This window comes from Protopterus annectens, chromosome 1.part1, assembly GCF_019279795.1.
Source record: "Protopterus annectens isolate FY-2018-M chromosome 1.part1, PAN1.0, whole genome shotgun sequence".
Taxonomy (NCBI): domain Eukaryota; kingdom Metazoa; phylum Chordata; order Ceratodontiformes; family Protopteridae; genus Protopterus; species Protopterus annectens.
Window position 1 is genome coordinate 635,955,766 of NC_056726.1, and position 21,133 is coordinate 635,976,898.

Genomic DNA, 21,133 nt, shown 5'->3' on the forward strand with positions numbered 1-21,133 from the left:
TATCTGTAATGCACCCTGGTAGTCTAGAAATATGTGTGAATTGTAATATTTTTTAATGCCTGTTTGCATGGCATGGCACAGAGCACAGCAATGCCAAGCTGCGCTTACACATACACAGGTGACACCTGACAGACATCTAAAAATAGAAACTGGATGCAATTAATTATTTATTTTGATTTCTTTTAATGCTCGTTTGTGCAGTGCGGCGAGGAGTGCATCAATGCCTAGCTGTCCTTACATATTAACAGGTGACATCTGACAGACATCTATAAATAGAAACTGGATATGATTAATGATGTGGTTTTTGTCTACTGTCTTTTTATTTTATATTATGAATGGCCATTTGTACGGTGTGGCACGGTGCTTAGCAATGCTAACAGGTAGCTTAGTAGTATATGTGAAAGTAATTTGGTTTTCATACTATCCACGTAACTTAATAGGTAGAGTCATGTCCTAGAGTGTTGTAGGTCCCAGGTTTGAATCCCATGCATCTATACCTTTTTTACATTTATTGCTATGGAAATGTGTGAGCTGACCTAAAGGTCAGTTTAATGTTAAAACAAATTTGTTACATTTGAAAAAGCTGCACAGTGCTAAGCACTGCTTAAACATGGTTAATGGATACTCTTGTTTGCACATTATTAAGCTTCGCTAAAACATGGTTGTGTAAGTTTACAAAATGCTCAACTCCACTAAGTGGATTTGTGCGATGATAAGCAATGCGGCACTTTTTTGAATGTTGCAGTATGACGTGTAAGGATGGAAAAACAGCCTATATTAAGGGTAATAGGTGGAAATTCTGCAACATTCATTGGAGTCTTATTAACATGTCGATATGCCTGGCAGTGTTGGTGAGGGAGCATACTTTCAGGCATAGAGGTGGGGTGTACAGGAGTCTAGAGTGTTTGTAAGACTCTTGGTCTGAAATTATGAACCCAGGCTGTTGCAGGGTGATTACCAGGTGTCAAAATGTAAAACTGAAGCCTGGGATCAGTTGACCAGGGATGTTATCAGTGCTACTGGTATCCCCCGTACTGGTGAGCAGTGTCATCACCACTATGACGACCTGAAGAGAAGGAAGAGGAGAACCTTGGACACCTGGGCCCAAGAGGCTAGGGCTGGTAATGTCTCACAATTATGTAAATATATTTGTCACTACTTTACTAAAATACAAGCTGAATCTTTGCAAAACTGGTATGCATAATAGTGTGCTTGTCTTCTAACAGCTGCAGCTGAATGGGCTCTCAATGTCCAGTCTCATGCCAGGCACCTGGCCAGAATGTGCAGTGAGTATGGTAAGTACAGATATTTTCTGATAATGTAGTGCAGTAATCAATAAATAATACCAATAACAATAAGCAATAAGGTGTAACACAGGATTGTGGTTTGATAACTAATGTGTAGGGCTGTATTCACTGCATGTCTGCTCTAATGTTGCTGCAGTCAACTGTAAAACTGAAATAAATAAAGAATGCAAACGTAATTGCCTGATAAATGTATTGCTCAACCCACCATATGGTTCAGGACTATCTGCAGCCCACTTTCAGTCACATAATGCTCTCTATTCCTCCCACTCCAGGAACACGATACAGTATATGGGTAAGATAGCCAACATTCTGGGCAGATATCATGTGTATATTTCACAGATTCTAAGGAGCAATAGGAATAAAGTATAAAGCAGGGTTGTGGTTTCATAAGAATATGTTGATATAAGTGCTGTAGGGCTGTATTTATTGAATGTCTGTTCTAATGTCATTGCAGTCAATTGTTACTTAATGTGCACATGTCCCCTGCAGTCACAGCTTTTGTGTTGTACTCCCATGCCTGCCAACTCCTTAGTCATTTCTTCCTATAAAAAAAAAATATATATATATATATATATATATATATATATATGTGTGTGTGTGTGTGTGTGTGTGTGTGTAATGATCATAATTATTTTTTTTTCCTTAGAACCTATTTTTATTGTATTTGGTGCATTTTAAGATCTTTTTGTATAAAATATATCATCTTTTTCATGCTGCTTTACTATGCTGTATGTACTGGAGCTTTTCTCCCCAGGTCTCCGCTGAAAACGGGCTTTTTTGCTCGGTCGGGAAATTACCCGGTAAACAAATGTAAATAAATAAATAAAACTAAGACATGATGGCTGTCTAGTCTACTTAATGTACACAAACATACCTCTCAAGTGTCATGATTTTTCATAATCTAATGACAACTGCCCAATCTGTCTGGTCCATGATTATCAGATGAATGATTACCTGGAATGCAATGTATTTACAAATCCATTTACAGAACACGTTGGTAGTTATGTATGTGCACATTATGTGAAACAGTTCCGTTTAGTTGTGTACCTGTGTTTGTTAGTGCTTGGCTCATATTGTCCCATGCTAACAGCTTGAGAGTTATGCACGTGCTACATTATCTATAGAAGAATTTGAGTCACTGTACTCATAACTGACACTGCACACCTATAGACATATGTATTAGCAGTTTGTGTATTAATATCATCTGTGACTTCACTAACGGTATGGTTTTCTCTCTCTCCCCACCCCTTACCTTCTTTAATTTATTAATGTTATTTATTATGATTTAATATTAATGGGCGGCCATGGTGCAGTGGTTAGTGTTGCCACCTCACAGCAAGAGGTTCTCCGGTCCAATTCTCGGCTGGGGTGCCTTCTGTGTGGAGTCTGCATGTCCTCCCTGTGGTCGCGTGGGTTTCCTCCGGGTGCTCTGGTTTCCTCCCACATCCCAAAGACATGCAGAAGGTGGATTGGACACTCTAAATTGGCCCTAGGTGTGAGTGTGTGCATGTGTATGCCTTTTGTGGAAGGTTGGGCGCTGGGCTGGCAACTTGACACTGTAAAACTCCACTGCCAATCATGAGCGGACAGATGATCCGCTGTGGCGACCCCTAACCGAGAAGAAGAAGATTATGATTTAATATTAATATATTCTGTTAAACTGTTTTGTTGGTGTTATGGGTTTTTTTATTTTGTTTGCTATTAACATACTTACTGTTATATTATTTAATGTTGTGCTCCACATAATATACTTCAATATGTATTTGGATTAATCAATATTATGTTCCATTAAGTTAATGCTAACATTGGTTTGTTTATTACTAACCTTAACTTATCTTTATATCTAATTTACTACAGAGCGACAAGGTGGGCCAGTTCCAGGTGATCCACCTACCTTGGCTCCTCTGGCCGTGGCACCTGGGCCCAGTACATCTGGGACCCAGCCTGGTGGTGTCCCCTCTGCTGTCCCTGCACTACCTGCGGTGACAGGTAGTTCCACCCCTCAGGACAGGGCTCGGACCCTCTCTGGGAGTGGTGGTGGATTGGGTGTTGTCACTCATGATGAACTGCTAGGTTTGGTGCACAGGATTGTTTCGTGGTTTTGGATGCCATCTGTGCTGGATGGGGGGTATCTTGGTCATCCTGGTGGGGCAGCCTCACTGTGGAGCCCAGCCTCTACCACTGCCACCCCAGGGGCAGTGAAGGAGCAGTGCCAACATTCCCATGGGTGGGAACTTGAGTCAAGCTGCTACCTTGTGGAGGTACTTGAGACTGGGATTCCACAACACTCTCCCCATCCAAGATGCTTACCCAATGGTGTCACACATTACCCCTCCCTGCTGTCTTGTCTGTCTGCAAAAGCTTCCTCATCCTCCCAACTTACCTCTTCCACATGTACCTTTGTCCCTCTGCCAACATTCCACTCTTATCTTAAAAAAGAAAAAATGAGCACCTGTCCCAAAAACAAATATTGGCCATACATAGCATAATAACCTAGAATCCTGCTACAACACAATTGCCAAGTTTGACACTTTACCCATACAGGACTCACCACTACCCAATTCTCTCCCAGCTCAACTGGCTAGAACTCCCTAACCCTTTACTTCTCAATCAGCTTACCATGGTCCACAAAATAGCAACTGCCCTGCTCTTTCTAACCTAGTCCAACCTAGTATTAATTTCAGGTTGCTCAGATCTTCTGACAGACTAATGTTAATGGTTACCCAGTACCACAACTATCATGGCGACTCCCTCTATTCTTACAAAATGGCCATATTTTGGAACATTCTTCCTCAACCCTTTGCAAAAAATTCCTAACTATCATGAGATCAAACAACTCCTAAAGGACTACCTAGCTAATCATTGGCTTTGCTCCTGCCATACTCCAAGCTAATGCATACTAGCTGCTTAACTACATCACTCATTCTGCTTCTCCTAACTCTAGTCCTTATCCTGCTGCTTCATTCTTTACCACTTTTTCCTTCATCTTGTTGCTGAATTGATTATTTTACATATTCTTTCTGCAGCACTGCTGAACATGGGTCCATATGAACCATTGCTTATAACTGTACATCTATTTGCAACTGTGTTGGTGTCTCTGTTTATGCTACACTGTATATATATTGTGTGCACTGTTACTTGAATTTGTATTTGTTTTGTATATTATTATTTTTGTTTGCATTGATAGTATTTGTTACTGTTTTGGAACTTTTATCCCCAGGCCTACACTGAAAATGGGCTCCTGGCCCAGTCGGATATTACCTGTTTATCAAATGTAATAAATAAATAAATAGCTCTCCATTTCACACACATGTTCAACAGACCCACGTAATTTGGTCCAATTGGCTTGACAATGCAGTTATGTTGTCCTCACCCCTCCCTCTGAGGGTGACAGTCCAAATTCATATACAGATTCTGTCAAAGTGCACAGTTGTTGCTGTTTAAGAAATTTGAAATTTGAAATGCATTCTGTGAATAAAGAGTGCATGACTCAATCATTTGCTTTGCAAACAGTAAGTTATGCTCTGAGCTAGTGCAAAATAGCACAAAATATACTGAACCCACTGATATTGCCAACATCCTGGCAGACAGATTCAGTGCAAACTTCAACCACCTCTCACCCCCAAAAGGGCCCACAATAATACTGGAAAAGTGCAGTGTCCTGGAAATCACAGATGCACAAGTGAAAACAGCCCTTTCAAATGCCAAAAGCACAGCATCAATGGGACCAGATGGTGTCCCAGACTGCGTCTTGCACGAACTACAGAATGAACTAACCCCCCACCAAAACACAGTGTTCAACCTCAGCCTCTCCACAGGCTACATACCCATAGAATGGTGCACAGTAACGGTTATTCCGCTCCACAATGGAGGGGCCACAACTGATCCTACTAACTATCGCCCCATAAGCCTGACTAGCCTGGTCTGCAAGGCTATGGAGCGCATCATCATGGAACTCATTAACAAAGACATTGGGAACCTCCAAACACTTGACCCGACCCAGTTCGGCTTTGTTAAGGGAAGATCATGCCTACTAAATCTGGTTGACTTCTTCTAGACAGTCACCAAGGCCATAGATGAGGGGAAGGTAGTTCACACAGCCTACCTTGACCTCGCCAAGGCTTTTGACACCATTCCCCACTCGGGAATTATAGAAAAACTCACCAGCCTGAACATAAACCCCTACGTCACAAGATGGGTTGCCAACTGGCTTACAGACAGAACTCACATGGTAAGAATAGCAGGCTCCAGGTCTGACTCTAAACCAGTCACAAGTGGTGTCCCACAAGGCTCGGTCCTGGGGCCCCTACTGTTCGGCATATACTTCTCAGAAGTACAGGCAAACACAGGAGGACTATGGCTAACCAAGTTCGCCGATGACTGCAAACTGGGAGCCATAATTGACTCTCCGGCTGACATGAACATTCTCCAAAAGGGCCTTACTGAGATGGACACCTGGTGTCAAAGTCATGGTCTCAAGCTAAATGCCAAAAAATGCATAGTCATCCTGTTTGGGAAAAACAAATCACCCATGAATTACCACATAGGTGGCAGTCCCCTTAATACAGAAGAGGTAATAAGAGATCTGAGGACCCAGGTAGATAGTAATCTCTCCTTTGACAATCATATTGCCAAAGTAGTTAAGAAATCCTTCTATGTAGCCCATCTAATTACTAAAGGGTTCGCATCTAGAAATAAAGAGGTTATAGTACCCCTCTACTGATCACTCATCAGACCCATCATATAGTACAATGCCCTGTTTGGGATGTACCTCACAAGACACTTCCAACAGCTGGAAAGACTACAAAAGTACCTCACCAAGAGGATTACAGGTCTCAAACATATGTCCTATGCAGCCTGACTGGAAAAACTCCAGCTGTACTCAGTGGCATATCGCTTACTCAAAGGTGATCTCTGCCTGACTTACAAAGCCATGCCCAACTCAGAATTGATGGACATGCTCCACCTAAAGAAATCCAAGTCACTGCAAGCCACTTGCTCTGGTGAGCTAAACCTCACCACAACAATAAATAGAACATGCTAGAGGGATAGATTCCTGTCACAGAGACTCCCCATGCTTTGGAACAAAATTCCTAACTATATTAGGCAGAGCCCCTCACTAACACTCTTCAAGAGAAACCTTGACGAGTGGATGGGTAACAGAAAATACACCCCTTGGGATCACTTCATTGGCTCTTCTTGACAGAGGCTCAGTTAATTAATCAATGGGGCAGTGAAAGTTGACACACTCTGGCTAGGCTTATAAATGCCCTCGGGGAGATAGCCTAGTACCTACCTAAGAACCTATGAACCTATGGATAGCTATGGTTCTTCCCTATACCTTTTCTGCACATACTTACCTACCTACCTTTCACTATGTTTTTCCCCCTGCTTGCACCCCATTTCACCATTGTCCTAGCTCCCCTTTTTTCTTTTCTTTAAAGATATTTTGCATGATGCTCTGTGTTGCTGTACCACTCAGCATCGATAAGCTCAGCTAAATGGAGCTATATTGATATAAGTTTTTTAAATGATAATAAACACATACAAAATAAACATCTGTCCCCTATTTCAAACCTGAGACCATCACACCTGCAGACCACTGCATTAAACTGCCAAGCAACACAGCTGTTAATTAAAACAGGTGGTTTAAACAAAACATAGTAATTGCAAGTTACCGTAATTAAGCATGTGTAAGTACAGCTGTGCAGCATGCCGCATCGCTCAAACTTGCTGAAAAAGTAATGGAAAAACTGGGAGTGTAATTTCCAGTCTGGTAGAGGACTACACCACTAGAAAGCCAGACAAACACTAATGGGTGTAACTGAGGTCTCCTCTAATAACAGGTAAATGGGCACCTTTAACAGCAATTTGTACAAGTTGTTGTTATTGTGTCTTTCGGCTTTTCCCGGTTAGGGGTCGCCACAGCGGAACTCTGGTCCACTAATGATTGGTAGTTGATTTTTACATGCCGATTTACCAGCCCTGATGCACAACCTTCAACGAAGGTACGCCCATTCACGCATGTCTTCACGCAGAATAAGTACACCTACTAAAACATTAATGGCAAAATACATGTTAACTGGGACTCTGGTGGATAAATACATCCCTATAAAGCCAGGCACATAATAATGGATATAATGGAGGTATGCCACAGACTGTATGTGTGCACTTATGCCATCATGAATACACATGCTGTAACAGTGACACAGTAGCTCAGTCTGTTAAATGCTTTGCAAACAGTAAGTTTTGCCACACGTTATTGTGAAGCCATCAGTGAATGACTGAGTCATGCATTCTTTATCCACAGAATGCATTTCAAATGAAATGTCTGCTTTTCACTGGTGTAAGTCACAGTCCTGCAGATAGGAACACACTTGACATATCCCTATAGCAACACTATAAGTACATAAAGTGTCAGGTCATGCATTAATATGCATTCACAGAGGATTTTAACTTGGTAGTGCAAACAAGGCCCACTAATATTAGAGTACAGCACACAATCATTTCATAATGATATTACAGATTATCACAGCTGTGCAACTAGCAAACACATATAGAGGTCCTGCTAGTAAGAACGACTGCAGGCATACACATTCCAAATATCTACCATAATGTAACACATGGCCTGGCAATTGCCCAAATGGTTGACATAATGGTATATTTACCCCCTATGTTGTTCAAGGACACAATAAACATGTTGCCTAGTACTCTGTTAGTGATACCATTGCCTAACACACTTGTCTTAAACACAAGCCTTAATTTGAGTGGAAGGGGTACCCTCACTCTGGCTCTGCCTCTATAATAAGGCTGACATAGGTCCCACAGTTACTCCTACAGCTTGTTGTCATCCAAAGTGTTCACACTCTCTGCCTATGCTTATTGCCTGCAGCATCAGCTGCAGCCTATAGCACACACATATGTATGCAAAAGTAGCCTCTGTGATGATGTAGTCTCATCACCCTAGTAATGTCCTGCACAACATATCAGAAAGGATTTCTAATCTACATGAAGGCCTTATATCTTGTTCAGTGGTTGCATGTCATTGGCTGATTATACTGCAATCAGCTGTGTTGGCTGCAATTAGCATTTCAGAACCACAGACTGGTTAAGAACCAATCACCTGGTAATGAGAATCATGTTAAAAAGGCAAACAGCTGACTAGTGGGAACCAGTCTGTATGAGACTTTCTTCAGAAAGTAAACGCATTGCCAAACACTTTATACATCTGCACTTATCAACAGAGGAGTATTGTACTCTATCAGGTATGTAACTTTTGTGCTTACAAAATGATGCATATGTATGAATATACATTGAGGGAATGGGGATTACAGCATTAAGTATTTCTTAGAACTGTAATAATGACATGTTCTTGATCTCTAGATTTGTTACACCTACAGAGGATGTACAGTACATCAAGCGTGGAATTTTGTTTGTGAATGTGGGTTACTGGTATTGTGGGAATGCCCCTTTATAGTGGTTGTAATGCCAGACTGCTATTAGTTTGTCACTGTTGTTTTGACATATTATCAGAGGGTTGCCCCTAGGGGACACACTACAATGAACCCCTGTGCTGGGTGTATGATCATACAGCAGTATCTGTCATGGCATACATGGGAATAGCTGACTATTGTTAGTATCTGAGTTGTATCCACACGGTTAGTATGTTTGCACACTGTGGAATATGACGTGTGTGATCAAGCAGTGGATAATGCCAGCCATTCTGTTTTTGCTGTATCTCTACATAGTGTACTTCCATGTATGTGATCCTGACATGTGTTCCCATTTTCTTGTCTTTCAGGAAACATGTATGCCAGACAACATGCCCCTTTTACAGATTCTGAGAATGATATCATTATGGAAGGCCTCTGTCAATGCCATGAACTCCTACTGTCCATGAGGAGGCACAACAGGGAACAGCAGGCAGCATTGTGGGCTGCCCTTGTCCATGATGTGAATGCCATAGGTCACCAGAGCAGGACATATGAGCAGGTTTGACACCGTGCCACAGATATGATTAATGCTGCACGCAGAAGAGCAGCAGATGTGGCCAAGGATCATGGTGTCACCGATGCAGGGCCTGCAGCAGATCAACCACTATCAGCCACTGAGGAATTCCTGGGAAACCTAGGAACACACAACAGCTCCCAGGCATCCATCACATCATATATTGTGGATGTGGTTGCCACAGTTTCCATGGCAGAAGAACATCCAGGTAGGTTTAGTTTGATCAGCATTGGAATACTGAAGCATTCAGTGTGTCAGGGTGTAGATACTTTCGCATGGGTGTCAGGTGTTTGTTCTTTGGGGGGGTTAACTGCAGTTTGAATCTTAGGCTCAGATGTTGACCAACATATCAATTAACAAAGTAACTGCTATAAATATGAGATATAGGTTCATAGGTTCATACTAGGCTATCTGCCCTAGGGCATTTATAAGCCTAGCCAGAGTGTGTTTGGCTTTCGCCACCCATTTTAAATTAATTTTGCTATGCCTTTTTTTGAGGTTAGTATACTGTGCCTCTGTCTAACAGTGACACAGAAGTGATAGCCGGGGTAAACCTACGATCTCCCATCCACTCATCAAGATTCCTCTTGAAGAGAGTCAATGTGGGACTCTGCCTAACCTGGACTGGGGTTTTATTCCAGAGTGAAGGGAGCCTCTGGGTTATGAATCTGTCCCTCCAGCATGTCCTATTTATTTCGGTGCTGAGGTTCCCAGGTCCCTAATGACTTCTTCTGTACTTAATGGATTACCACCTATGTGGTAATTTGTGGGCACTTTGTTTTTGCCAAAGGGGATGACTATACACTTTTTGGCGTTTAGCTTGAGGCCATGGCTCTGGCACCAGTTGTCTGTTTCTATGAGGCCCTTTTGGAGGATGCTTGTGTCGGCTGGAGAGTTTATTATGGCGCCCAGTTTGCAGTCATCTGCGAACTTGGTCAGCCACAGTCCTTCCGTGTTGGCCTGTACCGCCGAGAAATATATACCGAACAAGAGAAGTCCCAGGACTGAGCCTTGTGGGACGCCACTTATAACTGGTTTGGAGTCTGACATGGCTCCAGCAATTCTAGCCATGTGGGTTCTGTCCTTGAGCCAGTTTGCAACCCATCTAGTGACATAGGGGTTTATATTTAAGCTGGTGAGCTTATCTATAATGCCCGAGTGGGGTATTGTATCGAAGGCTTTTGCGAGGTCCAGGTAGGCTGTGTGGACCACCTTCCCCTCGTCAATGGCCTTGGTGACTGTTTCAAAGAAATTGACCAGGTTTAAGAGGCAGGATCTGCCCTTAACAAAGCCAAACTGGGTAGGATCCAGTGTCTGTAGGTCCCCAATATCTTTATTTATGAGGTCCATGATGATCCTTTCCATAGCTTTGCAGACCAAGCTAGTCAGGCTTATGGGGCGATAGTTTCCAGGATCCATTGAAGCACCACCTTTGTGGAGAGGGACCACTGTTGCTGTACGCCACTCTTTGGGTACATATCCTGTAGTAAGGCTAAGACTGAACAGTAGTTTTATGTTTGGGTTTAGCTCTTCTTGGAGTTCATGTAGGACGGAGCCCGGGACACCATCTGGTCCCATTGATGCTGTGTTTTTTGCTTTGGAGAGGGCGGCTCTTACCTGAGCATCTGAGATGTCAGGGGGGCAGCACTCTGTTGGGATAGATATTTGCTCTTTTGGTGGGGAGAGAAGGGAGAAGTTTGCACTGAACCTGTCAGCTAGGATGTTGGCAATGTCTGTGGGCTCAGTGTATTTTTTGTCATTTTGGACTAATTCTGAGCATATCTGGGAATTCCCACCCAGGTTCCTAACATAACTAAAGAAAGCCTTGTGATTATCCTTAGTGTCCTGTGCAATTTTTCTCTCGAAGCTGGCCTTAGACGATTTTATGAGTGCCCGTAGTTTTTGCTAATAGTGATCAGAGATGCCTTCCCTTTTTGGGATTTTGCTCTATCATGTAGTAGCTTCATCCTTCTATTGTATAGTTTGTTTATGGCTGGGGTCCACCAGACAGGACGCCTGCCTTTGGAGGATTGGGTCTTGGTTTTATTTGGGATTGCATGATCCATGCATTCCTGAAGGTGTTCATAGAATGCGTTTATAAAGGATTCTGCGGTCTGGGCTGTATTTTCCACAGGCCCGGGGGCTTTGAAGGATTTACTCGGTTTTGAGGCGTGTGAAATTTGCTTTAGAGAAGTTTTTCACTGTGGTTTTCTGGGCAGGGGGTGGGGTCGGGATGTGAATATCCAGTGAGATTAGTTTATGGTCTGATCTTACCAGTGAGGGATACACTTCTGGTCTGGAGCATAGTGTCCCCATGTTGGTGATGATCAGGTCCAGTATGTTTTACCCTCTTGTGGGAGTGGTAACAAGTTGTTCCATAGCATTTGAGTTTATAAATTCTAGGAATCTTTGGGCTAGGGTGTTGGAGCTAGAGTAATGCTCCCAGTCTATGTTTGGGTAGTTGAAGTCGCCCAATATAATGGTGTTTGGAGAGACCTTCATATTTTCCAGTATTCTCAGGAAGGCCAAGTGGGGTTCCTGTGTTTGGGAGGGTGGTCTGTAGCAGGCTATAAACTGGAAGGCAGTTTTACCCACAGTTAGTTGCACGTGGATAGTCTCTGATGCTTCGTGCTGTGCCACCAACCTGGAGGTGTGGGTATCTTTGACGAATATTGATACTCCCCCTCCTTTTGTGGTTCGGTCCAAGTTTTGGGGCCGAAAAGCATGGTATGAGGTATAACCTGGTAGTGCTGGGGTGCTCTCGGGAGCCTTGAACCAGGTTTCTGTTACTGCACAGATATCGATGTTCTCCATGCTAAGGAGAGTTTCGAGTGCGTGCATCTTGAGGTTTAGACTTCTGGCGTTGAGTAGCATTACTCTTAGTTTCTTATCCCTTGTGATACCTATGGAGGTGGGTTTGTCTTTTGAGCCTTGCCTAAACAGGCACTATGCGCGTAGCAAGAGCCTATGCCAATATCCGAAAGCCCAGGGGTGACAGGTGCAAGCCGTCCCTAGCGAAGCATCGTGGCTTGTCGAGCATGTCATCCCAGGCTGACAGGCATTGGATCCCCTTTGAATGACACCAACACTTAAGCCAATTGTTGAAATTGATCATCTTGTCTTCATATTGTGGCATCATTCTTGTTGAGGGTAAGATGCTACTCAAGGTCAGGGTCATACCGGCCTGGGCTACATGCTCAGAGAGCTCCTCTATGTCTCTTTTCATGTAGTCCAGGGAGGTACGTCTCAGGTCATTCACACCAGCATGGACAATGACTGAGTCATATTTGTACTTGCCTTGGAGTGACGTGAGTGCTTGTGTTATGTGGCGGATCCTAGCGCCCGACAGGCAACTCACCGTGACCTTCTCCTTGTTCAGCCTGGTGAGCGGGACGTCAGTGTGCCTGACGATAGAGTCACCTATTACAAGTGTATCAGGTGTGTTGTTTAGCCTTAAGGGCTGTGACTGTTCGACACACTGGCTTTGTGAGCTATGTGTTGCACGTGTTTTGTTTTGGGGTAGCGGTTGCTTGGGTGTCTGCTTTGGAGGTCTCTGCTGCTTAGGCAGATTTTTATTTAGCGCCTCCGAGTATGTTTTTGTGTGTTTATGTGTTTGGTTTGTTGTCGTGGTAGGTCTATGTGAGACTGGAATTGTAGTGAGTGTGGTTTCCTTCTCCTCCTGACTGGTTATACTAGTACTGAGTTGAGAGAGCTTAGCCTCCAGTTTGGCTATATGGTTGCATCTCTCACATGTGTTGGAATTTGTTGGGAGGAGGAGAGGGTTGTCTGTGTACATGAGGCAGTTGTAACATTGCCTCAAGATTCCCAGATTCACCAGCTGGACCGGAGAGGAGATTGACAACTGACCTTTGGACATGCTAGAATAGTATTGGGAATTCCTTTATAATTGAAAAAAAGGGCCAATGGGGAATAAGGTACTCAAGGGGAGTTTGTGAGGGTGTAGTGCTTTTAGTTTGTTAGAGCTGACTTATATAATTGCTTTAGTATATGGATGTATCATCCTCATATATTGCAACATGCGGTGGTGTTTACATTACCTCTCCCTCAACTTTTCACACGTCCCTCAGGAATCGGACAAGGCTGTGGTCATGTTCCTGGTAAGCACATTACTGTTTTGTTACAGATGTAGATTTACTGCAATGTTTTCCCTAAAATGTCATCCCAGGCCTGCTGGCTGGATTACTGTACTGTTGGCATGATTGCCAACTGCACAGATATTTTCTGATTGTACACACTTTAGAGTCATACCTATGCCTTGTAGGTGTGACAACACTGATAGATGTGACAGTATTGTCAGGACATTACAGATAGATGTGACAGTATTGTTAGGACATTACATATTGCCATATGTGTCAACTGTGCAGAGTCTTCACAAATGTCAACAGTGTATTTCATTGTTGATGATGAGATTGCAGTGTAAAGAGCTTTTATTTACAAGTAACTGTTTGTGGGAAAAGTAATGTCCTCATGTCCTACTGTATAAGGTTGGGGGTTAAACATGTCTGTAGTAGTGAGAACATTGTATACAGCTTTACATATATTGCAACATAGTACTGCAGAGCATATTAGTGCAGGTATTAAAATACTGCTTTTCCCTTTCTTATCACAGGTGACCTGGGAGGGGGGGGGGGGTTGGTGTCTGTTCCCTTCACAACCTGATGTCAGTGTCTCTTCAGACTCTGATGATGATGGTGGCCAAAGTGAGGCACAGGTGGAGGTTTCAAGGGCTGAATCTGTCTCAGAGGTTTACATCCCTCTTCTGCCCTCATTATCACTTGACATAGTCAGTATGCCTACATATACCCAATCCCCAGAAGCCACAAATATTGGACAGTCAGGGTGTGAAGACATTCAACAGGAAAGTGTGGCAACTGTGGCTCCAGTGAATATTGACACTGGCCATAGCCAGAGAGCTGGCGAGGTTCCACACAGGCGGATTGATAGGGGATGTTCGTAGGGGGCCTGCTGTCCTTCCACCACTTGTTGCAGGTATTTCATCACGGGTCACTCAGTGTATGCTTCAGGCTGTCATGGAGGCACAGGCATGTTCCAAAAGGAACTTCAGACGAAAGTTCAGGGTTATGGATGCAGCACAGTCTGACATCCATGACTGCCTCCACTGCATTGGTGATACCCTGGATCAGTTTACTGATGCAGTGGAAAAAAGGTGGTCTGAGATAGGTTGATAGAATATCTGTCTTGAAGCACACATTGTCTGTGATGGAACATCTGGTTGGAGTTGAGCATTGGACCTGTGGACATAGGTCAGCAACTACATCTGCTGAGAGTCCATGTGGCCGTGCTCAATTACACTCCCATAGTGGCAGTGATCTAGCACTCCAGAGAGGAGTGTGCTGTCCACACCAAGACATAGCAGGCCATGGACTCATGGTCCTGTGCATTCCTGTGGAGGACATGGTCCCTGCAGGCAGCAGTTACTGCCAGGTACTAACACCACTTCTGACTTTGGCCATGGAGGTGCCATTGCAACTGCTGGCAGAGCCAGTTCTCATGCTTGGGGCTGGAGATGGTGAACTGTCAGCTCTACCATGCACAGTTCACAGCTGTCCAACATACACACATGTAGGGCTAGCACTGAGCTTGACTGTGTTCACACACACATTCACACACCACTGTCAAAATCAGGTCATCTACAGACACCCATGGCACATTTCCATGGTCCATCTTGCCTGATTTCCTTTCTGACTCACACACATGCTTTCAACCTATTGGGTTAGCCTAGGTCTCCTGCACCCCCACGCAACACCCTGTGCAAGTAATGATACCTGTGCCACATCTCCAGGGAAATGAAGCTATGTGGCTGATTCACAGGGTGACTATATAAATTAATATGTAATTCTGTAATGCAGTGTTGCTTTGCCCTGCCACTTGTACTAGTCACTGACAGATACTGTATGTTGACATTTGTAATGAGTAAGCCACATAATTTTGTGTACCTTATGTTGTATGATGTTGTAATGGCTGTATACTTACACAATGAAAGGTGTGTCACGGACCTGTTTATGGTTCAGTTTCAGGAGTCTGTAGGGGGCACCTATGGATACACAGTGGCAATAAACCCATAGATGTCACAGCACAGGATGTAATGTCAGCACAGAAGAAATAATTCTCCAGCAAGGTACAGCAGTATAGGTGCATGGCTGTATAGGAGCATATGTGTATAACACTCTAACAAAAACAATGGCATCATGCAGTGTACTCATGAATCCGTCATCTATGACATGATCTGATACCTTTAATAAGTGTCACCAGGGTTTCTGGAGCTAACCCATCTACATGCTGTGGTGATGGAGATGACCCATCTACAAATTTCCTATGTCCATTACAGACATTTGTCCTACATGAGTTATGATTGTCTTGTTCTGCATCCCATTGTGTAACTTGCACATAATGTGCATTACAGCAGAGGAGCCTGTTACATATAGGGTGTAGTGTATGTGTTACATACCTGTCTCTCCAGCATGTAATATTTATACCACAGTGATGGTGTAGGTGTGTAAAACAGGTAATACATGTGTTAGTTCTATCTTGCATAACCAGGAGGTACACAGTGGGATCTGACACCTCTCTGTATGGTAGCCATACACATCCCCTCCAAAGCATGTAAGAGACAGACTACACATGTACACACTTGACACAGACTGCATTTGACATATTATCTGCAATGTGTATTGGTTTACCATGGAACCTTTGTGGCTGCTACAGTTGTAAGATATGCCTGTGTAGCAATGGTGCCATTGCACTCAATGATAGGTGTGATAAGTGCCAAATCCGGTATATTTATTTATTTGACATTTGTTAACTGGTTAATCTGACTGGGCAGTATGCCCTTTTTCAGCAGAGACCCAAGAAGAAAAGTTCCATTACAAAAGTTAGAAATACAGTGAGAAATCCACAATAGGAGGAGTGAATGTTTAGTCATTACACATACCTAAAAACAAATATATCATACAAAATTTGAGACATACAAGTAATATCATAGGAACATTATACAATAATTATGATGATATGCATTCAAGAGAATTTATGACACAAAGAAGTCAGTTTAGGAGTCCCATCATTATTAAGCAAAAAGATGACTTTGATTCTTGAGGAGTAGCTGAGAAAGGTAAATGTACTGGAGGGCAGGTAAAGGAAATGTGATCAGAAGGTTAAATTACTCGGTAGCTAAGGTAATAAGATGAGGGGACCATAGCAGTTAAGGGAGAGGCAAGAAGGTGATATTCAGGTGGGATCATTACAGGAGCAGATCTAGGAGTTACGCAGGAATTCCTTTAATGCTATTTTAAAGCTGGATGTATTGTTAAATGAGCATATTTGGGGAGGACGTTTGTTCCAGACAGAGGTGACTGAGTCCCTGTAAAGCATTTTACCAATAGATTTGTTGGGCTTGGAAATATGCAAAAAGAGTTGGTCAGAGTTACGTAGGTCATGCATAGGGATATAGGGGGAGATAAGGTTTGCCAGAGATGGACAAGCTAGGGGTTGGTGAAGGATAGAGTGTGTCAGGTGGAGCTGTGGCAGGAGGAGTTGGTGTTGAAGTTCAAGCCAGTGACATTTTTTAAGGAAAGACAGTGGTGTGTTCGATAAGGGAGATTACTGGCAAATCTATTTTATTAAAGGTGAGCTCAAGTTTGGTAGTCAGGTTCTTTTGGAGATGAGTAAATATTGGGGAGTCATAGAGTAGGGTGGGAAATAGATAAGCTTGAGCTAAGGACAGTTTATATTCTAGAGTTAGGATTTTTTCTGTTCCTGTACAGTAGTTTGAGGTTTTGGTGTGTCTTTTTAATACAATTATTGATGTAGATGTAAAATTTAAGTTAATCATCTACATAAACTCCACAGAGTTTAATGTGATATTCAACTTTGACTGAAGTGTTATTTAGAGAGGAGACGGAGAAGGAGGGGTTGAGGTGTTGGGGAGATTTGGGAAGGAAGAGTAGGTGTTTAATTTTGTTAGGGTTAAGCAGCAGTTGATTGGTAGTGAGCCATTTTTAACAGAATGCAGAGGTTCTTGAGTGAGGGTGAGTAGGTGAGGAAGATTGCCAGATGTGGAGATGATAGTTGAGTCATCAGCATATTATATCAGGGTGGAGTGTGGGCAGGATTGGTAGAGATTGTTAGTAAAGATATTGAATAAGTGGGACCCAAGGATGGAGCCTTGGAGAACCCTAGTTTGAACAGACAGGAAAGGAGAGGTTGCAGAGGGCCATTTAACAGGTTGTAGTTGATCAGATAGGTAACTAGATAATCAGCTGAGTGTAGAGTTACAGAGGTTAAGGTAAGCTAGTCTAGAATGAAAGAAGTTGTGAGATACAGTGTCAAAGGCTTTAGCGAGATCAATGAACAGGCAAGAGACTAATTTGTTATTGTCAAGAGATGAAGAGATAGAATGGGAAAAATATATAAGTGCAGTAGTAGTAGTGCTATGATGAGGTCAGAAACCATGTAGTGTGGGGGTGAGGAGGTTCTCCTGGGTGAGATAAGAAATGAGCTGTTTGTGTCTACACTTTTCAAGAATTTTAGAAAGGGAAGGTAGAATAGCAATGGGCCTGAAATTTGACAGGTCAGTGGAGTTTCCTCCTTTATGTAGGGGTATAACATATAATTTTTTTCCAGATGTCAAGGACAAGGCATTCCTGAATAGAATGACTGATAAGTATGGAGACTGGTTAGGCAATAGAGGAGGCTGCTAACTTAAGATAGATAGATTGATGGTAGGTTATCAGCAGAGGGGGAGCAGGGTTTAAGTTTATTGAGAAGTAATCAGATAGTTGAAGTGGGATTGGTTTAATGGAGAAAAGAGTAGTATGGGGAAGTGGGGGAGAGGTGCCAGGGATAGAGTTAGAATTAGGTTTAAGTAAATTCTGAATGGAGTTAATAAAGAAGGAGTTTAGCATAGTGGCAGTTTCGAGTAAGGAGGAGTTAGGGGAGGGGTTGGGGGCAGATGGTTTTCCTGGGTGTAAAAGCATGTTGATAGTGGACCAGAATTTTTGGGGGTTGGAATAAGGGTTCTTTTGTTGGTTAAGATAAAATGTCTTTTTATCTAGGTTGATTTGTTTTTTAGTTAAATTTCAAAGTTCTCTGTAGAGCTGGTGATTCGCAGTAGTTTTATGCTTATGCCAGGATTTCCAAGCACTGTTCCTTTTCTGCATAAGGGAAAGACTGTCTTTAGTAATCCAGGCAGCATAGTTGCTTTTAGCCCTTATTTTCTTGATGTGGGCCAAGGAGTTAAGGATGTTGAGAAATATGCTGTTACATTTTAGGGCAGCTTATTCGAAGGGGAAGTCAAAAAGGAAAGACCAATTGATAGATAAGAGAATTTGATTAAATACATTTGGGTCAAAGTTAGATAGGTTACAGCAGTCTCTATATGTGTGTGATTTAGATGCTTGGGGGAGTGATGTTGAATAGAAGTTGGGAGGTGATGCTTAGTGAGTCAGGTAGAATAATGAGGTTATGATAGCGGTTAGGGTGGGAGGTAAGAATCCAGTCAAAAGTACAGCCGGTATTAAATTGTTGGCTAATACGAATTGGTGAGGTTATAAGTTGTGAAAAACTATATAGGTTGATGCTAGTGGTGGGGGAGATAGAGGACAGAGTATTCCAGTTAATGTTGACATCACCTAGAATAATAGTTTCATAGGAAATGGTTTGAGAGACCCTAGCAAGGAATAGTTCGAGGGTAGGGATGTTGTTACCGGGAGGTATATGTATGGTGGCAATGGCTATTTTCTTTTGTTTGTTTATGTTACAATTGACTATGAGAATGTCAGCTGGGTGTAAACTAGGAGGGGTGAAAGGAAGTGGGTGGAGGGAGAGATTTTCAGAGTATAGTAGAGCTACACCTCCACCTTTTTATAGTTGTATCTTGGTGGAAGATATTGTAACCAAGGGGTAAGATTTCATTATTAGATATGCGAGTTTTTAGCAAAGTTTTGAGATGGAAAGAATATTGGGGGTATGCAGTGATATCCAGGAATGGAGTTCAGTGACTTTTTTGTTTAGGATACTATGGATATAGAGCAATAATTTTAAGATTTGTAGTAAGTGGGGTAGTAAGTACTTGGGGGCTAATGTGAGGAGAGGAAGAAGTTGCAGTAGTGGAGAGATGAGTGAGGTGGGTGTCAGGACCTGGATTGGGATGAATATCACCTGAGAGAAGCAGATTAAGTAAGAAGGAAGTGGAACTAGTGAAAAGAGAGTTGAGATAGACAGATTTGAGTTTGGATTTTGAGGGGAAGGAATGAGATGGAGAGGATTTAATTTAGTAGAGATAGGCAATGTGATGAGAGAAGAGAGAGAGATGGTGATAAGGGGAAAGAGTTGGGTCTTGGGGTATGACAATATTGGTATGGAAGGGTGGGGCTGTGGTACAGGTCTGGTGGTGTGTGATGGAAGGATGTGGAGATTGAGAAGAGGGTAAACAGTGTTATAGGAAGAATTAGATGTAGCATTTTGACAAAAGATTCCATGCTAGAGAGGAGGATAGTAGGTGGGTAAAGTACAAAAAGGATGGACAATGGAATGTATAGAATAGGGTAGGGTAGAGCTTGCCTTTATGTGTTAAGGAGGTAAGAAGAATAGTATACTTTAAAAAAGGTAATTAGAGATAAAGTTTGTGAGGAAATGGGTGGGATTAGTAGGTGAAGGAGTAGGAGAAGGTGATTGGAGGAAATAGCAGGGGGCGGGAGGGATGGGTGAGTGGCCTAAACAGTAGAGTATAAATGTAATTGAAATAGGGGTGGTAGTGGGGTAGGGTAGGGGAGCAGAGTGAGCCCGAGCATACAAGGGTGAATGGAGCAGGGCTACACTGGCCTGGGAGTTTCCAACAAGAAAAGAAAAAACAATCAGTAGAAAGGAAGTGTACAAGTGAGTAGTAAGGAAAAGAGGAAAACAAAAACAGATAGACAGTGGAAGTGAGCAGCTTTTGGGCAGGCAAGTAGGAAGGATGGGGTAGAATAGTACAGTATAAGAGAATGCAGTTAGGTTTGTGAGTGGAGTGTGCTGAAAAGAAGAGCAAAAGGAAACAGGTTGTGAGAAAAATGTTAGAGTCTAGAGGAAGGGATTGTTAAGCAGTTCTTGTGGGCTTTAGCAGCACGATCTCTACAGAAAGGCAGGGTACTGGCAAATTAACAATAATTGCAGTTTTAAGGTCAATTAAAAAGAAGAAGGGAAATTCAGTAAGACCTCAGAACATGACAGTCTGGAATGTACATGCCAAACCTTTCTGTATAGGTTGTACAAAACTGAATGGATCCCGACATCTTACCCACCAGTGAAAGTCAAAGGCTACATTACTCTATGTGTCCATAAGTCCATGGGTAATGGCTCAAATGTTTGTGGTATGCGAACACTACTATATTCTCCAAGGGTGGATGACTTCCAAATGGATAGTATTCTGCAATACTTGGCATTTATTATTTGTCAGTGGCTCTGACAACAACTGAATGTGTGTCTCAGGCCATCTTGGAAAACTGTTGGTTCTATGTGGGATTCAGTCATAGCTCCTAATATGTAATCACCTGCTAATGTAGTCAGTCAGGGGTCACTGACAGTGACCATGACTGCAGAGAAGGGAATGGCTACAAGGGGTACTCCATTAATGATGTCTGAGGGAAGTCCACTGGTGACTGGCATCATTGTAGCATAGGTCTGCCCAATGCCATTTTCCCAGATTATGACTATCAGACACTTGGCTATCCACCAGCTGACATACCATTCTGTAAATAACCTACATATTTTCCAGCAAAGCCTGCTGGCCTAATATTGTCAAT